General features: G+C 51.3%; 17 non-coding genes across 17 annotated transcripts; all 17 read left to right on the plus strand.

The window, feature by feature from the left end:
• The first annotated feature begins 760 nt into the window (after positions 1–760).
• trnam-cau (transfer RNA methionine (anticodon CAU)) lies at positions 761–832 on the plus strand. The gene has a single exon. It is a non-coding gene; the product is annotated as a tRNA-Met (tRNA).
• A 1,232-nt stretch (positions 833–2,064) lies between these two features.
• Positions 2,065–2,136, plus strand: trnam-cau (transfer RNA methionine (anticodon CAU)). The gene has a single exon. It is a non-coding gene; the product is annotated as a tRNA-Met (tRNA).
• Positions 2,137–3,369: 1,233 nt separating this feature from the next.
• On the plus strand, positions 3,370–3,441 carry trnam-cau (transfer RNA methionine (anticodon CAU)). The gene has a single exon. It is a non-coding gene; the product is annotated as a tRNA-Met (tRNA).
• Positions 3,442–4,674: 1,233 nt separating this feature from the next.
• Positions 4,675–4,746, plus strand: trnam-cau (transfer RNA methionine (anticodon CAU)). Its single transcript has one exon. It is a non-coding gene; the product is annotated as a tRNA-Met (tRNA).
• A 1,232-nt stretch (positions 4,747–5,978) lies between these two features.
• trnam-cau (transfer RNA methionine (anticodon CAU)) lies at positions 5,979–6,050 on the plus strand. Its single transcript has one exon. It is a non-coding gene; the product is annotated as a tRNA-Met (tRNA).
• Positions 6,051–8,587: 2,537 nt separating this feature from the next.
• trnam-cau (transfer RNA methionine (anticodon CAU)) lies at positions 8,588–8,659 on the plus strand. The gene has a single exon. It is a non-coding gene; the product is annotated as a tRNA-Met (tRNA).
• Positions 8,660–9,891: 1,232 nt separating this feature from the next.
• On the plus strand, positions 9,892–9,963 carry trnam-cau (transfer RNA methionine (anticodon CAU)). The gene has a single exon. It is a non-coding gene; the product is annotated as a tRNA-Met (tRNA).
• Positions 9,964–11,195: 1,232 nt separating this feature from the next.
• trnam-cau (transfer RNA methionine (anticodon CAU)) lies at positions 11,196–11,267 on the plus strand. The gene has a single exon. It is a non-coding gene; the product is annotated as a tRNA-Met (tRNA).
• Positions 11,268–13,803: 2,536 nt separating this feature from the next.
• On the plus strand, positions 13,804–13,875 carry trnam-cau (transfer RNA methionine (anticodon CAU)). Its single transcript has one exon. It is a non-coding gene; the product is annotated as a tRNA-Met (tRNA).
• A 1,233-nt stretch (positions 13,876–15,108) lies between these two features.
• On the plus strand, positions 15,109–15,180 carry trnam-cau (transfer RNA methionine (anticodon CAU)). The gene has a single exon. It is a non-coding gene; the product is annotated as a tRNA-Met (tRNA).
• Positions 15,181–16,413: 1,233 nt separating this feature from the next.
• Positions 16,414–16,485, plus strand: trnam-cau (transfer RNA methionine (anticodon CAU)). The gene has a single exon. It is a non-coding gene; the product is annotated as a tRNA-Met (tRNA).
• Positions 16,486–17,718: 1,233 nt separating this feature from the next.
• trnam-cau (transfer RNA methionine (anticodon CAU)) lies at positions 17,719–17,790 on the plus strand. Its single transcript has one exon. It is a non-coding gene; the product is annotated as a tRNA-Met (tRNA).
• A 1,233-nt stretch (positions 17,791–19,023) lies between these two features.
• Positions 19,024–19,095, plus strand: trnam-cau (transfer RNA methionine (anticodon CAU)). The gene has a single exon. It is a non-coding gene; the product is annotated as a tRNA-Met (tRNA).
• Positions 19,096–20,328: 1,233 nt separating this feature from the next.
• trnam-cau (transfer RNA methionine (anticodon CAU)) lies at positions 20,329–20,400 on the plus strand. The gene has a single exon. It is a non-coding gene; the product is annotated as a tRNA-Met (tRNA).
• Positions 20,401–21,632: 1,232 nt separating this feature from the next.
• Positions 21,633–21,704, plus strand: trnam-cau (transfer RNA methionine (anticodon CAU)). Its single transcript has one exon. It is a non-coding gene; the product is annotated as a tRNA-Met (tRNA).
• Positions 21,705–22,937: 1,233 nt separating this feature from the next.
• Positions 22,938–23,009, plus strand: trnam-cau (transfer RNA methionine (anticodon CAU)). The gene has a single exon. It is a non-coding gene; the product is annotated as a tRNA-Met (tRNA).
• Positions 23,010–25,545: 2,536 nt separating this feature from the next.
• trnam-cau (transfer RNA methionine (anticodon CAU)) lies at positions 25,546–25,617 on the plus strand. The gene has a single exon. It is a non-coding gene; the product is annotated as a tRNA-Met (tRNA).
• The last annotated feature ends 1,658 nt before the right edge of the window (positions 25,618–27,275 follow it).

The raw sequence follows: 27,275 nt of genomic DNA on the forward strand, positions 1-27,275 counted from the left end.
TATCCGGCCTCCTGGGTGGCTCAGAGACATGGACCATATACAGCAATCACCTCAAATCGCTGGAGAAATACCACAACATCCTGCAAATCCCCTGGGAGGATAGACGCTTCAACGTCAGTGCTCTCGATCAAGCCAACATCCCCAGCATCGAAGCACTGACCACACTCGACCAGCTCCATTGGGCGGGCCACATTGTCCGCATTCTCGACACAAGACTCCCAAAACAAGCGCTCTACTAGGAATCCTAGACGGCAAGTGAGCCGCAGGTGGGCAGAGGGAACGTTTCAAGGACATCCTCAAAGCCTCCTTGATAAAGTGCAACATCCCCACCGACACCTGGGAATCTCTTGCCAAAGAGCGCCCTAAGTGGAGGAAGAGCATCCGGGAGGGCGCTGAGCACCTCGAGTCTCGCCGCCGAGAACATGCAGAAAACAAGCGCAGGCAGCGGAAGGAGCGTGCGGCAAACCAGACTTCCCACCCACCCTTTCCTTCAACCACTGTCTTCCCCAGCTGTGACAGAGACTGTAATTCCCGTATTGGACTGAACAGCCACCTGAGAACTCACATTTAGAGTGGAAGCAAGTCTTCCTCGATTTCGAGGGACTGCCTCTGGTGATGACTGGAGCAGTGGTTAATCACGCCCATCCACCACGTGACCCCGCGGCCCAATCCGCTCACTAGAGCAGCTGTCAATCACACGCAACCGCAGCCAGCCATGTCCAAGCACAAGGAGGTGCAATTCATCAGTTCCAACACCAGGAGCAGAGTGGCGCAGCGGAAGCGTGCTGGGCCCATAACCCAGAGGTCGATGGATCGAAACCATCCTCTGCTAAAGGCAACTTTTAATGTGGTTGCAGCCAACACTTGCACTGCAACTAATCCCAGCCTTGACAAGGATGCATCTCTAAAATCATTCTCTTTCAATTAATTTGAGGAGTTTTGGCTGATAGAGCACACTCATAAAATATGAGCTTGATATTAAAAGTCTTATTGTTTCCTCTTCTTTTACTAAATAAGTTTGCTGATCTGCAAGCAAATCGGAATATGATGCTGTGGCAATTATTGGGATCTGGCTCAAAGGGCAGGCGTGGGCCGTAAATATAGCTGGATATCGGGTGTACATGAATGGTAGCAGTTGGGGTGGCAGTATTGGTTGAGGACAATGTTAGTGTTGACGAGAGAGGATGTCCTGTAAATATTGCAGGATACAGGCTGTTGGGCCTTCGGCCGCCAGAGGAAGACAGTGTTCCAAGATCAGGCCTTCAAATCTGGCACCAAGCTCATGGTATACAGGGCTGTAGTGATATCCGGCCTCCTGGGTGGCTCAGAGACATGGACCATATACAGCAATCACCTCAAATCACTGGAGAAATACCACAACATCCTGCAAATCCCCTGGGAGGATAGACGCTTCAACGTCAGTGCTCTCGATCAAGCCAACATCCCCAGCATCGAAGCACTGACCACACTCGACCAGCTCCATTGGGCGGGCCACATTGTCCGCATTCTTAACACAAGACTCCAAAAACAAGCGCTCTACTAGGAATCCTACACGGCAAGTGAGCCGCAGGTGGGAAGAGGGAACGTTTCAAGGACATCCTCAAAGCCTCCTTGATAAAGTGCAACATCCCCACCGACACCTGGGAATCTCTTGCCAAAGAGCGCCCTAAGTGGAGGAAGAGCATCCGGGAGGGCGCTGAGCACCTCGAGTCTCGCCGCCGAGAACATGCAGAAAACAAGCGCAGGCAGCGGAAGGAGCGTGCGGCAAACCAGACTCCCCACCCACCCTTTCTTTTAACCACTGTCTGCCCCAGCTGTGACAGGGACTGTAATTCCTGTATTGGACTGAACAGCCACCTGAGAACTCACTTTTAGAGTGGAAGCAAGTCTTCCTCGATTTCGAGGGACTGCCTCTGGTGATGACTGGAGCAGTGGTTAATCACGCCCATCCACCACGTGACCCCGCGGCCCAATCCGCTCACTAGAGCAGCTGTCAATCACACGCAACCGCAGCCAGCCATGTCCCAGCACAAGGAGGTGCAATTCATTATTTCCAACACCAGCAGCAGAGTGGCGCAGCGGAAGCGTGCTGGGCCCATAACCCAGAGGTCGATGGATCGAAACCATCCTCTGCTAAAGGCAACTTTTAATGTGGTTGCAGCCAACACTTGCACTGCAACTAATCCCAGCCTTGACAAGGATGCATCTCTAAAATCATTCTCTTTCAATTAATTTGAGGAGCTTTGGCTGATAGAGCACACTCATAAAATATGAGCTTGATATTAAAAGTCTTATTGTTTCCTCTTCTTTTACTAAATAAGTTTTGCTGATCTGCAAGCAAATCGGAATATGATGCTGTGGCAATAACTGGGATCTGGCTCAAAGGGCAGGCGTGGGCCGTAAATATAGCTGGATATCGGGTGTACATGAATGGTAGCAGTTGAGGTGGCAGTATTGGTTAAGGACAATGTTAGTGTTGACGAGAGAGGATGTCCTGTAAATATTGCAGGATACAGGCTGTTGGGCCTTCGGCCGCCGGAGGAAGACAGTGTTCCAAGATCAGGCCTTCAAATCTGGCACCAAGCTCATGGTATACAGGGCTGTAGTGATATCCGGCCTCCTGGGTGGCTCAGAGACATGGACCATATACAGCAATCACCTCAAATCGCTGGAGAAATACCACAACATCCTGCAAATCCCCTGGGAGGATAGACGCTTCAACGTCAGTGCTCTCGATCAAGCCAACATCCCCAGCATCGAAGCACTGACCACACTCGACCAGCTCCATTGGGCGGGCCACATTGTCCGCATTCTCGACACAAGACTCCCAAAACAAGCGCTCTACTAGGAATCCTAGACGGCAAGTGAGCCGCAGGTGGGCAGAGGGAACGTTTCAAGGACATCCTCAAAGCCTCCTTGATAAAGTGCAACATCCCCACCGACACCTGGGAATCTCTTGCCAAAGAGCGCCCTAAGTGGAGGAAGAGCATCCGGGAGGGCGCTGAGCACCTCGAGTCTCGCCGCCGAGAACATGCAGAAAACAAGCGCAGGCAGCGGAAGGAGCGTGCGGCAAACCAGACTCCCCACCCACCCTTTCTTTTAACCACTGTCTGCCCCAGCTGTGACAGGGACTGTAATTCCTGTATTGGACTGAACAGCCACCTGAGAACTCACTTTTAGAGTGGAAGCAAGTCTTCCTCGATTTCGAGGGACTGCCTCTGGTGATGACTGGAGCAGTGGTTAATCACGCCCATCCACCACGTGACCCCGCGGCCCAATCCGCTCACTAGAGCAGCTGTCAATCACACGCAACCGCAGCCAGCCATGTCCCAGCACAAGGAGGTGCAATTCATTATTTCCAACACCAGCAGCAGAGTGGCGCAGCGGAAGCGTGCTGGGCCCATAACCCAGAGGTCGATGGATCGAAACCATCCTCTGCTAAAGGCAACTTTTAATGTGGTTGCAGCCAACACTTGCACTGCAACTAATCCCAGCCTTGACAAGGATGCATCTCTAAAATCATTCTCTTTCAATTAATTTGAGGAGCTTTGGCTGATAGAGCACACTCATAAAATATGAGCTTGATATTAAAAGTCTTATTGTTTCCTCTTCTTTTACTAAATAAGTTTTGCTGATCTGCAAGCAAATCGGAATATGATGCTGTGGCAATAACTGGGATCTGGCTCAAAGGGCAGGCGTGGGCCGTAAATATAGCTGGATATCGGGTGTACATGAATGGTAGCAGTTGAGGTGGCAGTATTGGTTAAGGACAATGTTAGTGTTGACGAGAGAGGATGTCCTGTAAATATTGCAGGATACAGGCTGTTGGGCCTTCGGCCGCCGGAGGAAGACAGTGTTCCAAGATCAGGCCTTCAAATCTGGCACCAAGCTCATGGTATACAGGGCTGTAGTGATATCCGGCCTCCTGGGTGGCTCAGAGACATGGACCATATACAGCAATCACCTCAAATCGCTGGAGAAATACCACAACATCCTGCAAATCCCCTGGGAGGATAGACGCTTCAACGTCAGTGCTCTCGATCAAGCCAACATCCCCAGCATCGAAGCACTGACCACACTCGACCAGCTCCATTGGGCGGGCCACATTGTCCGCATTCTCGACACAAGACTCCCAAAACAAGCGCTCTACTAGGAATCCTAGACGGCAAGTGAGCCGCAGGTGGGCAGAGGGAACGTTTCAAGGACATCCTCAAAGCCTCCTTGATAAAGTGCAACATCCCCACCGACACCTGGGAATCTCTTGCCAAAGAGCGCCCTAAGTGGAGGAAGAGCATCCGGGAGGGCGCTGAGCACCTCGAGTCTCGCCGCCGAGAACATGCAGAAAACAAGCGCAGGCAGCGGAAGGAGCGTGCGGCAAACCAGACTTCCCACCCACCCTTTCCTTCAACCACTGTCTTCCCCAGCTGTGACAGAGACTGTAATTCCCGTATTGGACTGAACAGCCACCTGAGAACTCACATTTAGAGTGGAAGCAAGTCTTCCTCGATTTCGAGGGACTGCCTCTGGTGATGACTGGAGCAGTGGTTAATCACGCCCATCCACCACGTGACCCCGCGGCCCAATCCGCTCACTAGAGCAGCTGTCAATCACACGCAACCGCAGCCAGCCATGTCCAAGCACAAGGAGGTGCAATTCATCAGTTCCAACACCAGGAGCAGAGTGGCGCAGCGGAAGCGTGCTGGGCCCATAACCCAGAGGTCGATGGATCGAAACCATCCTCTGCTAAAGGCAACTTTTAATGTGGTTGCAGCCAACACTTGCACTGCAACTAATCCCAGCCTTGACAAGGATGCATCTCTAAAATCATTCTCTTTCAATTAATTTGAGGAGTTTTGGCTGATAGAGCACACTCATAAAATATGAGCTTGATATTAAAAGTCTTATTGTTTCCTCTTCTTTTACTAAATAAGTTTGCTGATCTGCAAGCAAATCGGAATATGATGCTGTGGCAATTATTGGGATCTGGCTCAAAGGGCAGGCGTGGGCCGTAAATATAGCTGGATATCGGGTGTACATGAATGGTAGCAGTTGGGGTGGCAGTATTGGTTGAGGACAATGTTAGTGTTGACGAGAGAGGATGTCCTGTAAATATTGCAGGATACAGGCTGTTGGGCCTTCGGCCGCCAGAGGAAGACAGTGTTCCAAGATCAGGCCTTCAAATCTGGCACCAAGCTCATGGTATACAGGGCTGTAGTGATATCCGGCCTCCTGGGTGGCTCAGAGACATGGACCATATACAGCAATCACCTCAAATCACTGGAGAAATACCACAACATCCTGCAAATCCCCTGGGAGGATAGACGCTTCAACGTCAGTGCTCTCGATCAAGCCAACATCCCCAGCATCGAAGCACTGACCACACTCGACCAGCTCCATTGGGCGGGCCACATTGTCCGCATTCTTAACACAAGACTCCAAAAACAAGCGCTCTACTAGGAATCCTACACGGCAAGTGAGCCGCAGGTGGGAAGAGGGAACGTTTCAAGGACATCCTCAAAGCCTCCTTGATAAAGTGCAACATCCCCACCGACACCTGGGAATCTCTTGCCAAAGAGCGCCCTAAGTGGAGGAAGAGCATCCGGGAGGGCGCTGAGCACCTCGAGTCTCGCCGCCGAGAACATGCAGAAAACAAGCGCAGGCAGCGGAAGGAGCGTGCGGCAAACCAGACTCCCCACCCACCCTTTCTTTTAACCACTGTCTGCCCCAGCTGTGACAGGGACTGTAATTCCTGTATTGGACTGAACAGCCACCTGAGAACTCACTTTTAGAGTGGAAGCAAGTCTTCCTCGATTTCGAGGGACTGCCTCTGGTGATGACTGGAGCAGTGGTTAATCACGCCCATCCACCACGTGACCCCGCGGCCCAATCCGCTCACTAGAGCAGCTGTCAATCACACGCAACCGCAGCCAGCCATGTCCCAGCACAAGGAGGTGCAATTCATTATTTCCAACACCAGCAGCAGAGTGGCGCAGCGGAAGCGTGCTGGGCCCATAACCCAGAGGTCGATGGATCGAAACCATCCTCTGCTAAAGGCAACTTTTAATGTGGTTGCAGCCAACACTTGCACTGCAACTAATCCCAGCCTTGACAAGGATGCATCTCTAAAATCATTCTCTTTCAATTAATTTGAGGAGCTTTGGCTGATAGAGCACACTCATAAAATATGAGCTTGATATTAAAAGTCTTATTGTTTCCTCTTCTTTTACTAAATAAGTTTTGCTGATCTGCAAGCAAATCGGAATATGATGCTGTGGCAATAACTGGGATCTGGCTCAAAGGGCAGGCGTGGGCCGTAAATATAGCTGGATATCGGGTGTACATGAATGGTAGCAGTTGAGGTGGCAGTATTGGTTAAGGACAATGTTAGTGTTGACGAGAGAGGATGTCCTGTAAATATTGCAGGATACAGGCTGTTGGGCCTTCGGCCGCCGGAGGAAGACAGTGTTCCAAGATCAGGCCTTCAAATCTGGCACCAAGCTCATGGTATACAGGGCTGTAGTGATATCCGGCCTCCTGGGTGGCTCAGAGACATGGACCATATACAGCAATCACCTCAAATCGCTGGAGAAATACCACAACATCCTGCAAATCCCCTGGGAGGATAGACGCTTCAACGTCAGTGCTCTCGATCAAGCCAACATCCCCAGCATCGAAGCACTGACCACACTCGACCAGCTCCATTGGGCGGGCCACATTGTCCGCATTCTCGACACAAGACTCCCAAAACAAGCGCTCTACTAGGAATCCTAGACGGCAAGTGAGCCGCAGGTGGGCAGAGGGAACGTTTCAAGGACATCCTCAAAGCCTCCTTGATAAAGTGCAACATCCCCACCGACACCTGGGAATCTCTTGCCAAAGAGCGCCCTAAGTGGAGGAAGAGCATCCGGGAGGGCGCTGAGCACCTCGAGTCTCGCCGCCGAGAACATGCAGAAAACAAGCGCAGGCAGCGGAAGGAGCGTGCGGCAAACCAGACTCCCCACCCACCCTTTCCTTTAACCACTGTCTGCCCCAGCTGTGACAGAGACTGTAATTCCTGTATTGGACTGAACAGCCACCTGAGAACTCACTTTTAGAGTGGAAGCAAGTCTTCCTCGATTTCGAGGGGCTGCCTCTGGTGATGACTGGAGCAGTGGTTAATCACGCCCATCCACCACGTGACCCCGCGGCCCAATCCGCTCACTAGAGCAGCTGTCAATCACACGCAACCGCAGCCAGCCATGTCCAAGCACAAGGAGGTGCAATTCATCAGTTCCAACACCAGCAGCAGAGTGGCGCAGCGGAAGCGTGCTGGGCCCATAACCCAGAGGTCGATGGATTGAAACCATCCTCTGCTAAAGGCAACTTTTAATGTGGTTGCAGCCAACACTTGCACTGCAACTAATCCCAGCCTTGACAAGGATGCATCTCTCAAATCATTCTCTTTCAATTAATTTGAGGAGCTTTGGCTGATAGAGCACACTCATAAAATATGAGCTTGATATTAAAAGTCTTATTGTTTCCTCTTCTTTTACTAAATAAGTTTGCTGATCTGCAAGCAAATCGGAATATGATGCTGTGGCAATTATTGGGATCTGGCTCAAAGGGCAGGCGTGGGCCGTAAATATAGCTGGATATCGGGTGTACATGAATGGTAGCAGTTGGGGTGGCAGTATTGGTTGAGGACAATGTTAGTGTTGACGAGAGAGGATGTCCTGTAAATATTGCAGGATACAGGCTGTTGGGCCTTCGGCCGCCAGAGGAAGACAGTGTTCCAAGATCAGGCCTTCAAATCTGGCACCAAGCTCATGGTATACAGGGCTGTAGTGATATCCGGCCTCCTGGGTGGCTCAGAGACATGGACCATATACAGCAATCACCTCAAATCACTGGAGAAATACCACAACATCCTGCAAATCCCCTGGGAGGATAGACGCTTCAACGTCAGTGCTCTCGATCAAGCCAACATCCCCAGCATCGAAGCACTGACCACACTCGACCAGCTCCATTGGGCGGGCCACATTGTCCGCATTCTTAACACAAGACTCCAAAAACAAGCGCTCTACTAGGAATCCTACACGGCAAGTGAGCCGCAGGTGGGAAGAGGGAACGTTTCAAGGACATCCTCAAAGCCTCCTTGATAAAGTGCAACATCCCCACCGACACCTGGGAATCTCTTGCCAAAGAGCGCCCTAAGTGGAGGAAGAGCATCCGGGAGGGCGCTGAGCACCTCGAGTCTCGCCGCCGAGAACATGCAGAAAACAAGCGCAGGCAGCGGAAGGAGCGTGCGGCAAACCAGACTTCCCACCCACCCTTTCCTTCAACCACTGTCTTCCCCAGCTGTGACAGAGACTGTAATTCCCGTATTGGACTGAACAGCCACCTGAGAACTCACATTTAGAGTGGAAGCAAGTCTTCCTCGATTTCGAGGGACTGCCTCTGGTGATGACTGGAGCAGTGGTTAATCACGCCCATCCACCACGTGACCCCGCGGCCCAATCCGCTCACTAGAGCAGCTGTCAATCACACGCAACCGCAGCCAGCCATGTCCAAGCACAAGGAGGTGCAATTCATCAGTTCCAACACCAGGAGCAGAGTGGCGCAGCGGAAGCGTGCTGGGCCCATAACCCAGAGGTCGATGGATCGAAACCATCCTCTGCTAAAGGCAACTTTTAATGTGGTTGCAGCCAACACTTGCACTGCAACTAATCCCAGCCTTGACAAGGATGCATCTCTAAAATCATTCTCTTTCAATTAATTTGAGGAGTTTTGGCTGATAGAGCACACTCATAAAATATGAGCTTGATATTAAAAGTCTTATTGTTTCCTCTTCTTTTACTAAATAAGTTTGCTGATCTGCAAGCAAATCGGAATATGATGCTGTGGCAATTATTGGGATCTGGCTCAAAGGGCAGGCGTGGGCCGTAAATATAGCTGGATATCGGGTGTACATGAATGGTAGCAGTTGGGGTGGCAGTATTGGTTGAGGACAATGTTAGTGTTGACGAGAGAGGATGTCCTGTAAATATTGCAGGATACAGGCTGTTGGGCCTTCGGCCGCCAGAGGAAGACAGTGTTCCAAGATCAGGCCTTCAAATCTGGCACCAAGCTCATGGTATACAGGGCTGTAGTGATATCCGGCCTCCTGGGTGGCTCAGAGACATGGACCATATACAGCAATCACCTCAAATCACTGGAGAAATACCACAACATCCTGCAAATCCCCTGGGAGGATAGACGCTTCAACGTCAGTGCTCTCGATCAAGCCAACATCCCCAGCATCGAAGCACTGACCACACTCGACCAGCTCCATTGGGCGGGCCACATTGTCCGCATTCTTAACACAAGACTCCAAAAACAAGCGCTCTACTAGGAATCCTACACGGCAAGTGAGCCGCAGGTGGGAAGAGGGAACGTTTCAAGGACATCCTCAAAGCCTCCTTGATAAAGTGCAACATCCCCACCGACACCTGGGAATCTCTTGCCAAAGAGCGCCCTAAGTGGAGGAAGAGCATCCGGGAGGGCGCTGAGCACCTCGAGTCTCGCCGCCGAGAACATGCAGAAAACAAGCGCAGGCAGCGGAAGGAGCGTGCGGCAAACCAGACTTCCCACCCACCCTTTCCTTCAACCACTGTCTTCCCCAGCTGTGACAGAGACTGTAATTCCCGTATTGGACTGAACAGCCACCTGAGAACTCACATTTAGAGTGGAAGCAAGTCTTCCTCGATTTCGAGGGACTGCCTCTGGTGATGACTGGAGCAGTGGTTAATCACGCCCATCCACCACGTGACCCCGCGGCCCAATCCGCTCACTAGAGCAGCTGTCAATCACACGCAACCGCAGCCAGCCATGTCCAAGCACAAGGAGGTGCAATTCATCAGTTCCAACACCAGGAGCAGAGTGGCGCAGCGGAAGCGTGCTGGGCCCATAACCCAGAGGTCGATGGATCGAAACCATCCTCTGCTAAAGGCAACTTTTAATGTGGTTGCAGCCAACACTTGCACTGCAACTAATCCCAGCCTTGACAAGGATGCATCTCTAAAATCATTCTCTTTCAATTAATTTGAGGAGTTTTGGCTGATAGAGCACACTCATAAAATATGAGCTTGATATTAAAAGTCTTATTGTTTCCTCTTCTTTTACTAAATAAGTTTGCTGATCTGCAAGCAAATCGGAATATGATGCTGTGGCAATTATTGGGATCTGGCTCAAAGGGCAGGCGTGGGCCGTAAATATAGCTGGATATCGGGTGTACATGAATGGTAGCAGTTGGGGTGGCAGTATTGGTTGAGGACAATGTTAGTGTTGACGAGAGAGGATGTCCTGTAAATATTGCAGGATACAGGCTGTTGGGCCTTCGGCCGCCAGAGGAAGACAGTGTTCCAAGATCAGGCCTTCAAATCTGGCACCAAGCTCATGGTATACAGGGCTGTAGTGATATCCGGCCTCCTGGGTGGCTCAGAGACATGGACCATATACAGCAATCACCTCAAATCACTGGAGAAATACCACAACATCCTGCAAATCCCCTGGGAGGATAGACGCTTCAACGTCAGTGCTCTCGATCAAGCCAACATCCCCAGCATCGAAGCACTGACCACACTCGACCAGCTCCATTGGGCGGGCCACATTGTCCGCATTCTTAACACAAGACTCCAAAAACAAGCGCTCTACTAGGAATCCTACACGGCAAGTGAGCCGCAGGTGGGAAGAGGGAACGTTTCAAGGACATCCTCAAAGCCTCCTTGATAAAGTGCAACATCCCCACCGACACCTGGGAATCTCTTGCCAAAGAGCGCCCTAAGTGGAGGAAGAGCATCCGGGAGGGCGCTGAGCACCTCGAGTCTCGCCGCCGAGAACATGCAGAAAACAAGCGCAGGCAGCGGAAGGAGCGTGCGGCAAACCAGACTTCCCACCCACCCTTTCCTTCAACCACTGTCTTCCCCAGCTGTGACAGAGACTGTAATTCCCGTATTGGACTGAACAGCCACCTGAGAACTCACATTTAGAGTGGAAGCAAGTCTTCCTCGATTTCGAGGGACTGCCTCTGGTGATGACTGGAGCAGTGGTTAATCACGCCCATCCACCACGTGACCCCGCGGCCCAATCCGCTCACTAGAGCAGCTGTCAATCACACGCAACCGCAGCCAGCCATGTCCAAGCACAAGGAGGTGCAATTCATCAGTTCCAACACCAGGAGCAGAGTGGCGCAGCGGAAGCGTGCTGGGCCCATAACCCAGAGGTCGATGGATCGAAACCATCCTCTGCTAAAGGCAACTTTTAATGTGGTTGCAGCCAACACTTGCACTGCAACTAATCCCAGCCTTGACAAGGATGCATCTCTCAAATCATTCTCTTTCAATTAATTTGAGGAGTTTTGGCTGATAGAGCACACTCATAAAATATGAGCTTGATATTAAAAGTCTTATTGTTTCCTCTTCTTTTACTAAATAAGTTTGCTGATCTGCAAGCAAATCGGAATATGATGCTGTGGCAATTATTGGGATCTGGCTCAAAGGGCAGGCGTGGGCCGTAAATATAGCTGGATATCGGGTGTACATGAATGGTAGCAGTTGGGGTGGCAGTATTGGTTGAGGACAATGTTAGTGTTGACGAGAGAGGATGTCCTGTAAATATTGCAGGATACAGGCTGTTGGGCCTTCGGCCGCCAGAGGAAGACAGTGTTCCAAGATCAGGCCTTCAAATCTGGCACCAAGCTCATGGTATACAGGGCTGTAGTGATATCCGGCCTCCTGGGTGGCTCAGAGACATGGACCATATACAGCAATCACCTCAAATCACTGGAGAAATACCACAACATCCTGCAAATCCCCTGGGAGGATAGACGCTTCAACGTCAGTGCTCTCGATCAAGCCAACATCCCCAGCATCGAAGCACTGACCACACTTGACCAGCTCCATTGGGCGGGCCACATTGTCCGCATTCTCGACACAAGACTCCCAAAACAAGCGCTCTACTAGGAATCCTAGACGGCAAGTGAGCCGCAGGTGGGCAGAGGGAACGTTTCAAGGACATCCTCAAAGCCTCCTTGATAAAGTGCAACATCCCCACCGACACCTGGGAATCTCTTGCCAAAGAGCGCCCTAAGTGGAGGAAGAGCATCCGGGAGGGCGCTGAGCACCTCGAGTCTCGCCGCCGAGAACATGCAGAAAACAAGCGCAGGCAGCGGAAGGAGCGTGCGGCAAACCAGACTCCCCACCCACCCTTTCCTTTAACCACTGTCTGCCCCAGCTGTGACAGAGACTGTAATTCCTGTATTGGACTGAACAGCCACCTGAGAACTCACTTTTAGAGTGGAAGCAAGTCTTCCTCGATTTCGAGGGGCTGCCTCTGGTGATGACTGGAGCAGTGGTTAATCACGCCCATCCACCACGTGACCCCGCGGCCCAATCCGCTCACTAGAGCAGCTGTCAATCACACGCAACCGCAGCCAGCCATGTCCAAGCACAAGGAGGTGCAATTCATCAGTTCCAACACCAGCAGCAGAGTGGCGCAGCGGAAGCGTGCTGGGCCCATAACCCAGAGGTCGATGGATCGAAATCATCCTCTGCTAAAGGCAACTTTTAATGTGGTTGCAGCCAACACTTGCACTGCAACTAATCCCAGCCTTGACAAGGATGCATCTCTCAAATCATTCTCTTTCAATTAATTTGAGGAGCTTTGGCTGATAGAGCACACTCATAAAATATGAGCTTGATATTAAAAGTCTTATTGTTTCCTCTTCTTTTACTAAATAAGTTTGCTGATCTGCAAGCAAATCGGAATATGATGCTGTGGCAATTATTGGGATCTGGCTCAAAGGGCAGGCGTGGGCCGTAAATATAGCTGGATATCGGGTGTACATGAATGGTAGCAGTTGGGGTGGCAGTATTGGTTGAGGACAATGTTAGTGTTGACGAGAGAGGATGTCCTGTAAATATTGCAGGATACAGGCTGTTGGGCCTTCGGCCGCCAGAGGAAGACAGTGTTCCAAGATCAGGCCTTCAAATCTGGCACCAAGCTCATGGTATACAGGGCTGTAGTGATATCCGGCCTCCTGGGTGGCTCAGAGACATGGACCATATACAGCAATCACCTCAAATCACTGGAGAAATACCACAACATCCTGCAAATCCCCTGGGAGGATAGACGCTTCAACGTCAGTGCTCTCGATCAAGCCAACATCCCCAGCATCGAAGCACTGACCACACTCGACCAGCTCCATTGGGCGGGCCACATTGTCCGCATTCTCGACACAAGACTCCCAAAACAAGCGCTCTACTAGGAATCCTAGACGGCAAGTGAGCCGCAGGTGGGCAGAGGGAACGTTTCAAGGACATCCTCAAAGCCTCCTTGATAAAGTGCAACATCCCCACCGACACCTGGGAATCTCTTGCCAAAGAGCGCCCTAAGTGGAGGAAGAGCATCCGGGAGGGCGCTGAGCACCTCGAGTCTCGCCGCCGAGAACATGCAGAAAACAAGCGCAGGCAGCGGAAGGAGCGTGCGGCAAACCAGACTCCCCACCCACCCTTTCCTTTAACCACTGTCTGCCCCAGCTGTGACAGAGACTGTAATTCCTGTATTGGACTGAACAGCCACCTGAGAACTCACATTTAGAGTGGAAGCAAGTCTTCCTCGATTTCGAGGGGCTGCCTCTGGTGATGACTGGAGCAGTGGTTAATCACGCCCATCCACCACGTGACCCCGCGGCCCAATCCGCTCACTAGAGCAGCTGTCAATCACACGCAACCGCAGCCAGCCATGTCCAAGCACAAGGAGGTGCAATTCATCAGTTCCAACACCAGCAGCAGAGTGGCGCAGCGGAAGCGTGCTGGGCCCATAACCCAGAGGTCGATGGATCGAAACCATCCTCTGCTAAAGGCAACTTTTAATGTGGTTGCAGCCAACACTTGCACTGCAACTAATCCCAGCCTTGACAAGGATGCATCTCTAAAATCATTCTCTTTCAATTAATTTGAGGAGCTTTGGCTGATAGAGCACACTCATAAAATATGAGCTTGATATTAAAAGTCTTATTGTTTCCTCTTCTTTTACTAAATAAGTTTTGCTGATCTGCAAGCAAATCGGAATATGATGCTGTGGCAATAACTGGGATCTGGCTCAAAGGGCAGGCGTGGGCCGTAAATATAGCTGGATATCGGGTGTACATGAATGGTAGCAGTTGGGGTGGCAGTATTGGTTAAGGACAATGTTAGTGTTGACGAGAGAGGATGTCCTGTAAATATTGCAGGATACAGGCTGTTGGGCCTTCGGCCGCCGGAGGAAGACAGTGTTCCAAGATCAGGCCTTCAAATCTGGCACCAAGCTCATGGTATACAGGGCTGTAGTGATATCCGGCCTCCTGGGTGGCTCAGAGACATGGACCATATACAGCAATCACCTCAAATCGCTGGAGAAATACCACAACATCCTGCAAATCCCCTGGGAGGATAGACGCTTCAACGTCAGTGCTCTCGATCAAGCCAACATCCCCAGCATCGAAGCACTGACCACACTCGACCAGCTCCATTGGGCGGGCCACATTGTCCGCATTCTCGACACAAGACTCCCAAAACAAGCGCTCTACTAGGAATCCTAGACGGCAAGTGAGCCGCAGGTGGGCAGAGGGAACGTTTCAAGGACATCCTCAAAGCCTCCTTGATAAAGTGCAACATCCCCACCGACACCTGGGAATCTCTTGCCAAAGAGCGCCCTAAGTGGAGGAAGAGCATCCGGGAGGGCGCTGAGCACCTCGAGTCTCGCCGCCGAGAACATGCAGAAAACAAGCGCAGGCAGCGGAAGGAGCGTGCGGCAAACCAGACTCCCCACCCACCCTTTCTTTTAACCACTGTCTGCCCCAGCTGTGACAGAGACTGTAATTCCTGTATTGGACTGAACAGCCACCTGAGAACTCACTTTTAGAGTGGAAGCAAGTCTTCCTCGATTTCGAGGGACTGCCTCTGGTGATGACTGGAGCAGTGGTTAATCACGCCCATCCACCACGTGACCCCGCGGCCCAATCCGCTCACTAGAGCAGCTGTCAATCACACGCAACCGCAGCCAGCCATGTCCCAGCACAAGGAGGTGCAATTCATTATTTCCAACACCAGCAGCAGAGTGGCGCAGCGGAAGCGTGCTGGGCCCATAACCCAGAGGTCGATGGATCGAAACCATCCTCTGCTAAAGGCAACTTTTAATGTGGTTGCAGCCAACACTTGCACTGCAACTAATCCCAGCCTTGACAAGGATGCATCTCTAAAATCATTCTCTTTCAATTAATTTGAGGAGCTTTGGCTGATAGAGCACACTCATAAAATATGAGCTTGATATTGAAAGTCTTATTGTTTCCTCTTCTTTTACTAAATAAGTTTTGCTGATCTGCAAGCAAATCGGAATATGATGCTGTGGCAATAACTGGGATCTGGCTCAAAGGGCAGGCGTGGGCCGTAAATATAGCTGGATATCGGGTGTACATGAATGGTAGCAGTTGAGGTGGCAGTATTGGTTAAGGACAATGTTAGTGTTGACGAGAGAGGATGTCCTGTAAATATTGCAGGATACAGGCTGTTGGGCCTTCGGCCGCCGGAGGAAGACAGTGTTCCAAGATCAGGCCTTCAAATCTGGCACCAAGCTCATGGTATACAGGGCTGTAGTGATATCCGGCCTCCTGGGTGGCTCAGAGACATGGACCATATACAGCAATCACCTCAAATCGCTGGAGAAATACCACAACATCCTGCAAATCCCCTGGGAGGATAGACGCTTCAACGTCAGTGCTCTCGATCAAGCCAACATCCCCAGCATCGAAGCACTGACCACACTCGACCAGCTCCATTGGGCGGGCCACATTGTCCGCATTCTCGACACAAGACTCCCAAAACAAGCGCTCTACTAGGAATCCTAGACGGCAAGTGAGCCGCAGGTGGGCAGAGGGAACGTTTCAAGGACATCCTCAAAGCCTCCTTGATAAAGTGCAACATCCCCACCGACACCTGGGAATCTCTTGCCAAAGAGCGCCCTAAGTGGAGGAAGAGCATCCGGGAGGGCGCTGAGCACCTCGAGTCTCGCCGCCGAGAACATGCAGAAAACAAGCGCAGGCAGCGGAAGGAGCGTGCGGCAAACCAGACTCCCCACCCACCCTTTCTTTTAACCACTGTCTGCCCCAGCTGTGACAGAGACTGTAATTCCTGTATTGGACTGAACAGCCACCTGAGAACTCACTTTTAGAGTGGAAGCAAGTCTTCCTCGATTTCGAGGGACTGCCTCTGGTGATGACTGGAGCAGTGGTTAATCACGCCCATCCACCACGTGACCCCGCGGCCCAATCCGCTCACTAGAGCAGCTGTCAATCACACGCAACCGCAGCCAGCCATGTCCCAGCACAAGGAGGTGCAATTCATTATTTCCAACACCAGCAGCAGAGTGGCGCAGCGGAAGCGTGCTGGGCCCATAACCCAGAGGTCGATGGATCGAAACCATCCTCTGCTAAAGGCAACTTTTAATGTGGTTGCAGCCAACACTTGCACTGCAACTAATCCCAGCCTTGACAAGGATGCATCTCTAAAATCATTCTCTTTCAATTAATTTGAGGAGCTTTGGCTGATAGAGCACACTCATAAAATATGAGCTTGATATTGAAAGTCTTATTGTTTCCTCTTCTTTTACTAAATAAGTTTTGCTGATCTGCAAGCAAATCGGAATATGATGCTGTGGCAATAATTGGGATCTGGCTCAAAGGGCAGGCGTGGGCCGTAAATATAGCTGGATATCGGGTGTACATGAATGGTAGCAGTTGAGGTGGCAGTATTGGTTAAGGACAATGTTAGTGTTGACGAGAGAGGATGTCCTGTAAATATTGCAGGATACAGGCTGTTGGGCCTTCGGCCGCCGGAGGAAGACAGTGTTCCAAGATCAGGCCTTCAAATCTGGCACCAAGCTCATGGTATACAGGGCTGTAGTGATATCCGGCCTCCTGGGTGGCTCAGAGACATGGACCATATACAGCAATCACCTCAAATCGCTGGAGAAATACCACAACATCCTGCAAATCCCCTGGGAGGATAGACGCTTCAACGTCAGTGCTCTCGATCAAGCCAACATCCCCAGCATCGAAGCACTGACCACACTCGACCAGCTCCATTGGGCGGGCCACATTGTCCGCATTCTCGACACAAGACTCCCAAAACAAGCGCTCTACTAGGAATCCTAGACGGCAAGTGAGCCGCAGGTGGGCAGAGGGAACGTTTCAAGGACATCCTCAAAGCCTCCTTGATAAAGTGCAACATCCCCACCGACACCTGGGAATCTCTTGCCAAAGAGCGCCCTAAGTGGAGGAAGAGCATCCGGGAGGGCGCTGAGCACCTCGAGTCTCGCCGCCGAGAACATGCAGAAAACAAGCGCAGGCAGCGGAAGGAGCGTGCGGCAAACCAGACTCCCCACCCACCCTTTCTTTTAACCACTGTCTGCCCCAGCTGTGACAGAGACTGTAATTCCTGTATTGGACTGAACAGCCACCTGAGAACTCACTTTTAGAGTGGAAGCAAGTCTTCCTCGATTTCGAGGGACTGCCTCTGGTGATGACTGGAGCAGTGGTTAATCACGCCCATCCACCACGTGACCCCGCGGCCCAATCCGCTCACTAGAGCAGCTGTCAATCACACGCAACCGCAGCCAGCCATGTCCCAGCACAAGGAGGTGCAATTCATTATTTCCAACACCAGCAGCAGAGTGGCGCAGCGGAAGCGTGCTGGGCCCATAACCCAGAGGTCGATGGATCGAAACCATCCTCTGCTAAAGGCAACTTTTAATGTGGTTGCAGCCAACACTTGCACTGCAACTAATCCCAGCCTTGACAAGGATGCATCTCTAAAATCATTCTCTTTCAATTAATTTGAGGAGCTTTGGCTGATAGAGCACACTCATAAAATATGAGCTTGATATTAAAAGTCTTATTGTTTCCTCTTCTTTTACTAAATAAGTTTTGCTGATCTGCAAGCAAATCGGAATATGATGCTGTGGCAATAACTGGGATCTGGCTCAAAGGGCAGGCGTGGGCCGTAAATATAGCTGGATATCGGGTGTACATGAATGGTAGCAGTTGAGGTGGCAGTATTGGTTAAGGACAATGTTAGTGTTGACGAGAGAGGATGTCCTGTAAATATTGCAGGATACAGGCTGTTGGGCCTTCGGCCGCCGGAGGAAGACAGTGTTCCAAGATCAGGCCTTCAAATCTGGCACCAAGCTCATGGTATACAGGGCTGTAGTGATATCCGGCCTCCTGGGTGGCTCAGAGACATGGACCATATACAGCAATCACCTCAAATCGCTGGAGAAATACCACAACATCCTGCAAATCCCCTGGGAGGATAGACGCTTCAACGTCAGTGCTCTCGATCAAGCCAACATCCCCAGCATCGAAGCACTGACCACACTCGACCAGCTCCATTGGGCGGGCCACATTGTCCGCATTCTCGACACAAGACTCCCAAAACAAGCGCTCTACTAGGAATCCTAGACGGCAAGTGAGCCGCAGGTGGGCAGAGGGAACGTTTCAAGGACATCCTCAAAGCCTCCTTGATAAAGTGCAACATCCCCACCGACACCTGGGAATCTCTTGCCAAAGAGCGCCCTAAGTGGAGGAAGAGCATCCGGGAGGGCGCTGAGCACCTCGAGTCTCGCCGCCGAGAACATGCAGAAAACAAGCGCAGGCAGCGGAAGGAGCGTGCGGCAAACCAGACTCCCCACCCACCCTTTCTTTTAACCACTGTCTGCCCCAGCTGTGACAGAGACTGTAATTCCTGTATTGGACTGAACAGCCACCTGAGAACTCACTTTTAGAGTGGAAGCAAGTCTTCCTCGATTTCGAGGGACTGCCTCTGGTGATGACTGGAGCAGTGGTTAATCACGCCCATCCACCACGTGACCCCGCGGCCCAATCCGCTCACTAGAGCAGCTGTCAATCACACGCAACCGCAGCCAGCCATGTCCAAGCACAAGGAGGTGCAATTCATCAGTTCCAACACCAGCAGCAGAGTGGCGCAGCGGAAGCGTGCTGGGCCCATAACCCAGAGGTCGATGGATCGAAACCATCCTCTGCTACAGGCAACTTTTAATGTGGTTGCAGCCAACACTTGCACTGCAACTAATCCCAGCCTTGACAAGGATGCATCTCTAAAATCATTCTCTTTCAATTAATTTGAGGAGCTTTGGCTGATAGAGCACACTCATAAAATATGAGCTTGATATTAAAAGTCTTATTGTTTCCTCTTCTTTTACTAAATAAGTTTTGCTGATCTGCAAGCAAATCGGAATATGATGCTGTGGCAATAACTGGGATCTGGCTCAAAGGGCAGGCGTGGGCCGTAAATATAGCTGGATATCGGGTGTACATGAATGGTAGCAGTTGAGGTGGCAGTATTGGTTAAGGACAATGTTAGTGTTGACGAGAGAGGATGTCCTGTAAATATTGCAGGATACAGGCTGTTGGGCCTTCGGCCGCCGGAGGAAGACAGTGTTCCAAGATCAGGCCTTCAAATCTGGCACCAAGCTCATGGTATACAGGGCTGTAGTGATATCCGGCCTCCTGGGTGGCTCAGAGACATGGACCATATACAGCAATCACCTCAAATCACTGGAGAAATACCACAACATCCTGCAAATCCCCTGGGAGGATAGACGCTTCAACGTCAGTGCTCTCGATCAAGCCAACATCCCCAGCATCGAAGCACTGACCACACTCGACCAGCTCCATTGGGCGGGCCACATTGTCCGCATTCTTAACACAAGACTCCAAAAACAAGCGCTCTACTAGGAATCCTACACGGCAAGTGAGCCGCAGGTGGGAAGAGGGAACGTTTCAAGGACATCCTCAAAGCCTCCTTGATAAAGTGCAACATCCCCACCGACACCTGGGAATCTCTTGCCAAAGAGCGCCCTAAGTGGAGGAAGAGCATCCGGGAGGGCGCTGAGCACCTCGAGTCTCGCCGCCGAGAACATGCAGAAAACAAGCGCAGGCAGCGGAAGGAGCGTGCGGCAAACCAGACTTCCCACCCACCCTTTCCTTCAACCACTGTCTTCCCCAGCTGTGACAGAGACTGTAATTCCCGTATTGGACTGAACAGCCACCTGAGAACTCACATTTAGAGTGGAAGCAAGTCTTCCTCGATTTCGAGGGACTGCCTCTGGTGATGACTGGAGCAGTGGTTAATCACGCCCATCCACCACGTGACCCCGCGGCCCAATCCGCTCACTAGAGCAGCTGTCAATCACACGCAACCGCAGCCAGCCATGTCCAAGCACAAGGAGGTGCAATTCATCAGTTCCAACACCAGCAGCAGAGTGGCGCAGCGGAAGCGTGCTGGGCCCATAACCCAGAGGTCGATGGATCGAAACCATCCTCTGCTAAAGGCAACTTTTAATGTGGTTGCAGCCAACACTTGCACTGCAACTAATCCCAGCCTTGACAAGGATGCATCTCTCAAATCATTCTCTTTCAATTAATTTGAGGAGCTTTGGCTGATAGAGCACACTCATAAAATATGAGCTTGATATTAAAAGTCTTATTGTTTCCTCTTCTTTTACTAAATAAGTTTGCTGATCTGCAAGCAAATCGGAATATGATGCTGTGGCAATTATTGGGATCTGGCTCAAAGGGCAGGCGTGGGCCGTAAATATAGCTGGATATCGGGTGTACATGAATGGTAGCAGTTGAGGTGGCAGTATTGGTTAAGGACAATGTTAGTGTTGACGAGAGAGGATGTCCTGTAAATATTGCAGGATACAGGCTGTTGGGCCTTCGGCCGCCGGAGGAAGACAGTGTTCCAAGATCAGGCCTTCAAATCTGGCACCAAGCTCATGGTATACAGGGCTGTAGTGATATCCGGCCTCCTGGGTGGCTCAGAGACATGGACCATATACAGCAATCACCTCAAATCGCTGGAGAAATACCACAACATCCTGCAAATCCCCTGGGAGGATAGACGCTTCAACGTCAGTGCTCTCGATCAAGCCAACATCCCCAGCATCGAAGCACTGACCACACTCGACCAGCTCCATTGGGCGGGCCACATTGTCCGCATTCTCGACACAAGACTCCCAAAACAAGCGCTCTACTAGGAATCCTAGACGGCAAGTGAGCCGCAGGTGGGCAGAGGGAACGTTTCAAGGACATCCTCAAAGCCTCCTTGATAAAGTGCAACATCCCCACCGACACCTGGGAATCTCTTGCCAAAGAGCGCCCTAAGTGGAGGAAGAGCATCCGGGAGGGCGCTGAGCACCTCGAGTCTCGCCGCCGAGAACATGCAGAAAACAAGCGCAGGCAGCGGAAGGAGCGTGCGGCAAACCAGACTCCCCACCCACCCTTTCTTTTAACCACTGTCTGCCCCAGCTGTGACAGAGACTGTAATTCCTGTATTGGACTGAACAGCCACCTGAGAACTCACTTTTAGAGTGGAAGCAAGTCTTCCTCGATTTCGAGGGACTGCCTCTGGTGATGACTGGAGCAGTGGTTAATCACGCCCATCCACCACGTGACCCCGCGGCCCAATCCGCTCACTAGAGCAGCTGTCAATCACACGCAACCGCAGCCAGCCATGTCCAAGCACAAGGAGGTGCAATTCATCAGTTCCAACACCAGCAGCAGAGTGGCGCAGCGGAAGCGTGCTGGGCCCATAACCCAGAGGTCGATGGATCGAAACCATCCTCTGCTACAGGCAACTTTTAATGTGGTTGCAGCCAACACTTGCACTGCAACTAATCCCAGCCTTGACAAGGATGCATCTCTAAAATCATTCTCTTTCAATTAATTTGAGGAGCTTTGGCTGATAGAGCACACTCATAAAATATGAGCTTGATATTAAAAGTCTTATTGTTTCCTCTTCTTTTACTAAATAAGTTTTGCTGATCTGCAAGCAAATCGGAATATGATGCTGTGGCAATAACTGGGATCTGGCTCAAAGGGCAGGCGTGGGCCGTAAATATAGCTGGATATCGGGTGTACATGAATGGTAGCAGTTGAGGTGGCAGTATTGGTTAAGGACAATGTTAGTGTTGACGAGAGAGGATGTCCTGTAAATATTGCAGGATACAGGCTGTTGGGCCTTCGGCCGCCGGAGGAAGACAGTGTTCCAAGATCAGGCCTTCAAATCTGGCACCAAGCTCATGGTATACAGGGCTGTAGTGATATCCGGCCTCCTGGGTGGCTCAGAGACATGGACCATATACAGCAATCACCTCAAATCACTGGAGAAATACCACAACATCCTGCAAATCCCCTGGGAGGATAGACGCTTCAACGTCAGTGCTCTCGATCAAGCCAACATCCCCAGCATCGAAGCACTGACCACACTCGACCAGCTCCATTGGGCGGGCCACATTGTCCGCATTCTTAACACAAGACTCCAAAAACAAGCGCTCTACTAGGAATCCTACACGGCAAGTGAGCCGCAGGTGGGAAGAGGGAACGTTTCAAGGACATCCTCAAAGCCTCCTTGATAAAGTGCAACATCCCCACCGACACCTGGGAATCTCTTGCCAAAGAGCGCCCTAAGTGGAGGAAGAGCATCCGGGAGGGCGCTGAGCACCTCGAGTCTCGCCGCCGAGAACATGCAGAAAACAAGCGCAGGCAGCGGAAGGAGCGTGCGGCAAACCAGACTTCCCACCCACCCTTTCCTTCAACCACTGTCTTCCCCAGCTGTGACAGAGACTGTAATTCCCGTATTGGACTGAACAGCCACCTGAGAACTCACATTTAGAGTGGAAGCAAGTCTTCCTCGATTTCGAGGGACTGCCTCTGGTGATGACTGGAGCAGTGGTTAATCACGCCCATCCACCACGTGACCCCGCGGCCCAATCCGCTCACTAGAGCAGCTGTCAATCACACGCAACCGCAGCCAGCCATGTCCAAGCACAAGGAGGTGCAATTCATCAGTTCCAACACCAGCAGCAGAGTGGCGCAGCGGAAGCGTGCTGGGCCCATAACCCAGAGGTCGATGGATCGAAACCATCCTCTGCTAAAGGCAACTTTTAATGTGGTTGCAGCCAACACTTGCACTGCAACTAATCCCAGCCTTGACAAGGATGCATCTCTCAAATCATTCTCTTTCAATTAATTTGAGGAGCTTTGGCTGATAGAGCACACTCATAAAATATGAGCTTGATATTAAAAGTCTTATTGTTTCCTCTTCTTTTACTAAATAAGTTTGCTGATCTGCAAGCAAATCGGAATATGATGCTGTGGCAATTATTGGGATCTGGCTCAAAGGGCAGGCGTGGGCCGTAAATATAGCTGGATATCGGGTGTACATGAATGGTAGCAGTTGGGGTGGCAGTGTTGGTTAAGGACAATGTTAGTGTTGACGAGAGAGGATGTCCTGTAAATATTGCAGGATACAGGCTGTTGGGCCTTCGGCCGCCGGAGGAAGACAGTGTTCCAAGATCAGGCCTTCAAATCTGGCACCAAGCTCATGGTATACAGGGCTGTAGTGATATCCGGCCTCCTGGGTGGCTCAGAGACATGGACCATATACAGCAATCACCTCAAATCGCTGGAGAAATACCACAACATCCTGCAAATCCCCTGGGAGGATAGACGCTTCAACGTCAGTGCTCTCGATCAAGCCAACATCCCCAGCATCGAAGCACTGACCACACTCGACCAGCTCCATTGGGCGGGCCACATTGTCCGCATTCTCGACACAAGACTCCCAAAACAAGCGCTCTACTAGGAATCCTAGACGGCAAGTGAGCCGCAGGTGGGCAGAGGGAACGTTTCAAGGACATCCTCAAAGCCTCCTTGATAAAGTGCAACATCCCCACCGACACCTGGGAATCTCTTGCCAAAGAGCGCCCTAAGTGGAGGAAGAGCATCCGGGAGGGCGCTGAGCACCTCGAGTCTCGCCGCCGAGAACATGCAGAAAACAAGCGCAGGCAGCGGAAGGAGCGTGCGGCAAACCAGACTCCCCACCCACCCTTTCCTTTAACCACTGTCTGCCCCAGCTGTGACAGAGACTGTAATTCCTGTATTGGACTGAACAGCCACCTGAGAACTCACTTTTAGAGTGGAAGCAAGTCTTCCTCGATTTCGAGGGGCTGCCTCTGGTGATGACTGGAGCAGTGGTTAATCACGCCCATCCACCACGTGACCCCGCGGCCCAATCCGCTCACTAGAGCAGCTGTCAATCACACGCAACCGCAGCCAGCCATGTCCAAGCACAAGGAGGTGCAATTCATCAGTTCCAACACCAGCAGCAGAGTGGCGCAGCGGAAGCGTGCTGGGCCCATAACCCAGAGGTCGATGGATCGAAATCATCCTCTGCTAAAGGCAACTTTTAATGTGGTTGCAGCCAACACTTGCACTGCAACTAATCCCAGCCTTGACAAGGATGCATCTCTCAAATCATTCTCTTTCAATTAATTTGAGGAGCTTTGGCTGATAGAGCACACTCATAAAATATGAGCTTGATATTAAAAGTCTTATTGTTTCCTCTTCTTTTACTAAATAAGTTTGCTGATCTGCAAGCAAATCGGAATATGATGCTGTGGCAATTATTGGGATCTGGCTCAAAGGGCAGGCGTGGGCCGTAAATATAGCTGGATATCGGGTGTACATGAATGGTAGCAGTTGGGGTGGCAGTATTGGTTGAGGACAATGTTAGTGTTGACGAGAGAGGATGTCCTGTAAATATTGCAGGATACAGGCTGTTGGGCCTTCGGCCGCCAGAGGAAGACAGTGTTCCAAGATCAGGCCTTCAAATCTGGCACCAAGCTCATGGTATACAGGGCTGTAGTGATATCCGGCCTCCTGGGTGGCTCAGAGACATGGACCATATACAGCAATCACCTCAAATCACTGGAGAAATACCACAACATCCTGCAAATCCCCTGGGAGGATAGACGCTTCAACGTCAGTGCTCTCGATCAAGCCAACATCCCCAGCATCGAAGCACTGACCACACTCGACCAGCTCCATTGGGCGGGCCACATTGTCCGCATTCTCGACACAAGACTCCCAAAACAAGCGCTCTACTAGGAATCCTAGACGGCAAGTGAGCCGCAGGTGGGCAGAGGGAACGTTTCAAGGACATCCTCAAAGCCTCCTTGATAAAGTGCAACATCCCCACCGACACCTGGGAATCTCTTGCCAAAGAGCGCCCTAAGTGGAGGAAGAGCATCCGGGAGGGCGCTGAGCACCTCGAGTCTCGCCGCCGAGAACATGCAGAAAACAAGCGCAGGCAGCGGAAGGAGCGTGCGGCAAACCAGACTCCCCACCCACCCTTTCTTTTAACCACTGTCTGCCCCAGCTGTGACAGAGACTGTAATTCCTGTATTGGACTGAACAGCCACCTGAGAACTCACTTTTAGAGTGGAAGCAAGTCTTCCTCGATTTCGAGGGACTGCCTCTGGTGATGACTGGAGCAGTGGTTAATCACGCCCATCCACCACGTGACCCCGCGGCCCAATCCGCTCACTAGAGCAGCTGTCAATCACACGCAACCGCAGCCAGCCATGTCCAAGCACAAGGAGGTGCAATTCATCAGTTCCAACACCAGCAGCAGAGTGGCGCAGCGGAAGCGTGCTGGGCCCATAACCCAGAGGTCGATGGATCGAAACCATCCTCTGCTACAGGCAACTTTTAATGTGGTTGCAGCCAACACTTGCACTGCAACTAATCCCAGCCTTGACAAGGATGCATCTCTCAAATCATTCTCTTTCAATTAATTTGAGGAGCTTTGGCTGATAGAGCACACTCATAAAATATGAGCTTGATATTAAAAGTCTTATTGTTTCCTCTTCTTTTACTAAATAAGTTTGCTGATCTGCAAGCAAATCGGAATATGATGCTGTGGCAATTATTGGGATCTGGCTCAAAGGGCAGGCGTGGGCCGTAAATATAGCTGGATATCGGGTGTACATGAATGGTAGCAGTTGGGGTGGCAGTGTTGGTTAAGGACAATGTTAGTGTTGACGAGAGAGGATGTCCTGTAAATATTGCAGGATACAGGCTGTTGGGCCTTCGGCCGCCGGAGGAAGACAGTGTTCCAAGATCAGGCCTTCAAATCTGGCACCAAGCTCATGGTATACAGGGCTGTAGTGATATCCGGCCTCCTGGGTGGCTCAGAGACATGGACCATATACAGCAATCACCTCAAATCGCTGGAGAAATACCACAACATCCTGCAAATCCCCTGGGAGGATAGACGCTTCAACGTCAGTGCTCTCGATCAAGCCAACATCCCCAGCATCGAAGCACTGACCACACTCGACCAGCTCCATTGGGCGGGCCACATTGTCCGCATTCTCGACACAAGACTCCCAAAACAAGCGCTCTACTAGGAATCCTAGACGGCAAGTGAGCCGCAGGTGGGCAGAGGGAACGTTTCAAGGACATCCTCAAAGCCTCCTTGATAAAGTGCAACATCCCCACCGACACCTGGGAATCTCTTGCCAAAGAGCGCCCTAAGTGGAGGAAGAGCATCCGGGAGGGCGCTGAGCACCTCGAGTCTCGCCGCCGAGAACATGCAGAAAACAAGCGCAGGCAGCGGAAGGAGCGTGCGGCAAACCAGACTCCCCACCCACCCTTTCCTTTAACCACTGTCTGCCCCAGCTGTGACAGAGACTGTAATTCCTGTATTGGACTGAACAGCCACCTGAGAACTCACTTTTAGAGTGGAAGCAAGTCTTCCTCGATTTCGAGGGGCTGCCTCTGGTGATGACTGGAGCAGTGGTTAATCACGCCCATCCACCACGTGACCCCGCGGCCCAATCCGCTCACTAGAGCAGCTGTCAATCACACGCAACCGCAGCCAGCCATGTCCAAGCACAAGGAGGTGCAATTCATCAGTTCCAACACCAGCAGCAGAGTGGCGCAGCGGAAGCGTGCTGGGCCCATAACCCAGAGGTCGATGGATCGAAATCATCCTCTGCTAAAGGCAACTTTTAATGTGGTTGCAGCCAACACTTGCACTGCAACTAATCCCAGCCTTGACAAGGATGCATCTCTCAAATCATTCTCTTTCAATTAATTTGAGGAGCTTTGGCTGATAGAGCACACTCATAAAATATGAGCTTGATATTAAAAGTCTTATTGTTTCCTCTTCTTTTACTAAATAAGTTTGCTGATCTGCAAGCAAATCGGAATATGATGCTGTGGCAATTATTGGGATCTGGCTCAAAGGGCAGGCGTGGGCCGTAAATATAGCTGGATATCGGGTGTACATGAATGGTAGCAGTTGGGGTGGCAGTATTGGTTGAGGACAATGTTAGTGTTGACGAGAGAGGAT

This window comes from Pristiophorus japonicus, chromosome 7 (assembly GCF_044704955.1).
Source record: "Pristiophorus japonicus isolate sPriJap1 chromosome 7, sPriJap1.hap1, whole genome shotgun sequence".
In the NCBI taxonomy this organism is placed as follows: Eukaryota; Metazoa; Chordata; class Chondrichthyes; family Pristiophoridae; genus Pristiophorus; species Pristiophorus japonicus.